A 4,468-nucleotide genomic window follows, 5' to 3' on the forward strand; every position below is an offset into this window, starting at 1 on the left:
TAGGATTCCTGTAAAACTCAGTCAACAAGAGCCAAACGAAACACTAACACTCTCACATTTGTGGGAGTTGGTTCTGTCACCACTTTTTTTCAGCTATTCCCCTTCCACCATTCCCCAGTGCAAGCGCTAATGCTGTGATAAACAGAAGTTCATGTACTTCTGTTTGGCTCCAAGGTCCAGCCTGGCCTGCCACCCACCTTCCCTTGTCTGCTTCCGCCCCCATGCTCGTACCTCACCTTCGTGCATGAATTCCCTTGGTGCAGCTGTACCTGTACCGACCCTTTTTACTTAAAATTCTGTCTTCCCTCCCTTCCTACCCTCTCCCTTGCTTCTGTCTCTACCTGTCTAAATCCTAAATCCACCCTCCGGGTCATAAAATACTCTTGTTTCTCTCCAGTCTAGTATTTCCTTCACGGAATCTCCAAGGCACCCGATTTGCCTCTTTTGCGGAACACACGGCCTCCTACCTAGTGGTGGACCCGCCATCCATTCATCTAGTCATTTAATGCCCATCCCATCATTTAACAGTCATTTGCTGAATGCCTTCTGTGTGCCAGCTGCAGTGCCTGCCCCAGGGAGCTCACCTCCCAACGTGGAAGACAGAAGACAGGTCATTATAACAAGATAGCCACTGCCACAAGATTGAAGGTTTTTCTGAAGGCACTGGAGAGGCGTTAAAGGATTTTAAAGAGGCAAAGTGGCGATGAGAGCAAACAGACATTCTGAAGACTGTTCTTGGAGCAACATGGAGGACATTTGGTGAGGATGGGTGTGTGGGTGCGAGGGTAGTCACGGAGCTAAGTGAAGGTTAAAAGGCTAATTAGGAGGTTATTGCAATAATTCCAACACAGTATGAAAGCCTGCCCCAAGGGAGTAACAGAAGTCATACAGAGGAGGAGAAATGGGACTGGAATGACAGGAAGTAGTGGTTTTGGGCAGGGATTCTGTATGTCTAAGACCCCGAGGTCTGTGGCTCGGGCTTTTGTGTGGAGGGTGACGATGGTCACTGGTTGAGGCAGCAGCAGGTCTGAGGGAGGGCTGGGGGCTCACTCCTGGACGGGCTGCTGTTAAGGAGACTAGGTGCAGGAAGAGAGGATGGGCCTGGCTATTCTACAAATATGGAGCTCAGGTCCCCAGCAGGCTGGAGATACTGATGAAAATACAAAATTTCCCTGTTGGCCCTCGAAATCAGTAGCAGGGACAGAGAATTACTCCTGTTGCCTTCCATCCTCTCTGAGTACAATAAATTCTCATTTGCTTTGTGAATCCATAAAGGATTGAAACTCCAGAACAGATAGTGTAAGTTGAGAGAAGACGCCACATTTATGGGGCAGAGTAACCAGGAGGAGGGTAATCATTCTGATTTGCCACTCGCAGCAGCTCTCTGGCCCCAGCTGTGGAGCTGCTGGTACCCCCTGAGGTCACGTGTTTGCAGCCAGCCCCATGAGTTTATGGAGGAAGCAGTGGCGTGGGACTCGGAAGTTTGCGGTTGTATTTCTGGTCATGCCTTCGGACAAATCACTTTCCTTTACTAGGTCTTAGTTCTCTCTTTTAATTGCAGGATCTAGAAGACCCTCTCCAAGTTTAAGAAGCTACATCCCAAAGATAACATGAGAAACTACTGATTTAAAGAATCCCAATCATACCTGACACATCTCAAGGCTCATTCAATGAGGAAGAAAATGGCAACACGAACTATCAAAATGTCTCTTAAGACAGCTGAGCCTTGGGGGAAGTGCTCACTGAAGTCTGACTTCTTCCTGGGAGAAGAATGCTTCTTATTTTCTTTCTTCCACAAACAGGAGATTAATGGACCTCTCACTGCTGGGAATATTTGCACCTGTAATGATGAAAACTGAGCCGCATCCATATTTCCTGTAAAATGACACTTCACTTTGTGCAGAGAATGCAGAGATTTTGTAACTGTTGGTGTCAGAGGAAGCAGACAGAGCTGTGGAAGGACTAGAGGAGCATCCTGTTGGGGTGGGGCCTTGGTGGGGAGACAAAATTGCCTCTTGGATTCTGCCCTGCTTGTGTGCATTATACCGGAGAGACCTGGCATGGTCTGGTTTGAATCCTGGCTCTGCTACCTACTCACTAGAGGACTTTGGATAGTTGTGTAACCTCCCTTAGCCTCTTTTAATCTCCTTATCTGCAAAATGGTAATAGTATCAGCAACTCTGGGGCGGGGGGAATTGTGAGAACGAAGTGGAGAATGTAGGACCTGGCACATAGGATGAGGCCAGTAAAGTTTAGCAGCCTATATAGTTTTAGAAACATTATTCCTCAATCACCTTCCACTTTTCCAAGCCAAGTAGGGGCTACCAGCGGGTGGGAAGGGGCGTGCCTTGGCCAGCTTGGGGTTCTGTGGCTGTGCTGGAGGAAGGGAGGGCTCCACTCTTGTTTCCTGCAGCCTTGGGGGTGCCTTACAAAGGCATGGGCCCAGGTTAGTGGATGAGGCAAATGCAGGCCACACTTTGCAAAGTAGCATGTCTGTTGGGGCTTGTTGCATGAAACTTGTGGGGACTCCTGTTAACTGATGAGACTGCAGTGCTCTGACGTGAGCAAGTCTCAACTGCAGATCAACCTTGTGGACACAGATTAATCCTATTTGCTGGCTCCTTCTTAGCCTCCCAGGGGTGGGGCACTACTTGGAATGAGCTGAGGTATAAGCAAAAGCCTGGGTTTTGTTTTCTGGTGTAAAACATAGCAGGAAGTTGTCTGTGTCTAAATCAAGAAGCCCCGGGGGCGGGGGGAGGGGCTGCTACCTCAGACCTCTTCCAGCTCTTCCAGTGCCGCCTGCAGCCTGGGGTGGGCATGTCAGTGTGTCTTTGGGGCAGGCAGGCCAGCAGAGGGGGCTGTCTATTGAGTATTACCCCAGAGCAGAAGAGAGTTATTCTGTTCAATGTTGGTTAACTTGTCACCTACTTTGCACCTGGCTGGATGCTAGACGTGGGAGACTGGGGGCTTTGGCCTCATGAAGCAGAGTAGAGAAACACTGCAAAGCTAAGTGCAGTCACCCAAAGGGAAATTCACAAAAGTTTTTTTGTCATGGCAATACAAGGCTGCATTCCAGGCCACATTTCTAGCCTCAGGCTTCTAAAAGACATTGAAGCCACTTACCCCAAGATTTCATATGCAACATACCTTAGTCTGGAAGAGAAAACAAAACTAACACTGCCCTGAGAGATAAGCAGACCATTTCCATGCCTTTATGCATTCTCTCAAAAGGAGACTAAATTGCCTCTGGGGGAATGAATAAGACATGGATATGCTCAGACCGGGACCTTGTCTCCTGCTTCTTTGGTTTGTCCTTGGCTTTTCTGGTGACTTGGCATGGAGCAAAACCTCAGTTGGAGGCTGGCAAAGGGAAAATGAACAAATGAATGAATAAATGATAGCAGATGGGCATATCATGGCCCTGCTGCAGAGGGACTCTAGGGGAAAAAGTTCAGAGTTCTCAGTCACTCAGTTGATGCTTCTGAGCACTGTACTGGCTCTGCTCATTGAAGAAAAAGGCCAGCCTCTTGAATGGCTGAGAATGTAACTCACATTCTTGAACTCACACCCATCTAATGGAAAAAATTATCAGCAGCACAAAAATATCTGCCTTCTAGGTCTCCTTAGAGAGTGCAGCTGAGAGCATCAGTGTGAAGACCAGATGGCCACTGAACTGCTTGTCCTGGATTTCCAGGCCACCACCACCTGCTGCTCCCTCCCACCTCTTCCTGCCCCGGTCTCAGAACCCACCACATGCGGCTCACTGCTATGCAAGTACAGTCCACTTGACCTTAGCGGCTCTTCTCAACCACATCCATGTCCCCCCCTCCTAGACTTGGCTCACGTGTGACCTTCTGTTGTCTCTGCCTGTTCAATCTTTAGCCACCCACAAGGGTCCTCACCGATCGCTCCACTTGAGAGGAATCCCTGCCCACCATGCTGATGGAGCGTGGTGAGTGTAGCTCTGCCAGTTAGAGGCTTTGTGCACGCAGCAGGGCCCAACAGAGCCCACACAAACTGGCGAGCCAGTGGCTCTGGGCATCTATGTGGACCAGCTGGTTTGCTGCAGGGAAAGGGGCCCTGGGGACTCTGGTTCCTGATGTGCCCAGATCAGTTATTGAGATGGAGAAGACAGGTGTTAATTCTGGAGTCTGCTCTCTGTGGAGGGAAAGTGAAGGGGCAGCGTGAGACTCTAAGGGACTGGGAATGTCCTGCTCTGGCCCTCCCACGCCCTTGCCCTGGTGATTGTTCCTTATGCTAATGGTGATTTGCTTCCACAGTAGCTGGGTATGGCTGTGCAGGGATTACACAGTGTGAGGATGACCCGCCGCGGGAGAGCAGGGATGATCCCTCCACTTCCTAAGCCGTATGCGCCAGCAGGAGCTTACCTGTTCAGCAGAAAGGACACCTTTTCTAACCCATGGGAAGGTAAAGTGTGGGCTACGGGCCTGCCCTAACATTTGCAGTG

The 4,468-nt window shown here is 49.7% G+C and overlaps 1 long non-coding RNA gene across 1 annotated transcript; it reads left to right on the forward strand.

Moving 5' to 3' along the window:
* The first annotated feature begins 344 nt into the window (after positions 1-344).
* On the forward strand, positions 345-3,948 carry LOC123630399. The gene is made up of 4 exons (XR_006732669.1): positions 345-759; positions 1,562-2,162; positions 3,618-3,774; positions 3,883-3,948. It is a non-coding gene; the product is annotated as an uncharacterized LOC123630399 (long non-coding RNA).
* The last annotated feature ends 520 nt before the right edge of the window (positions 3,949-4,468 follow it).

Source organism: Lemur catta, chromosome 1 (genome assembly GCF_020740605.2).
Source record: "Lemur catta isolate mLemCat1 chromosome 1, mLemCat1.pri, whole genome shotgun sequence".
In the NCBI taxonomy this organism is placed as follows: Eukaryota; Metazoa; Chordata; class Mammalia; order Primates; family Lemuridae; genus Lemur; species Lemur catta.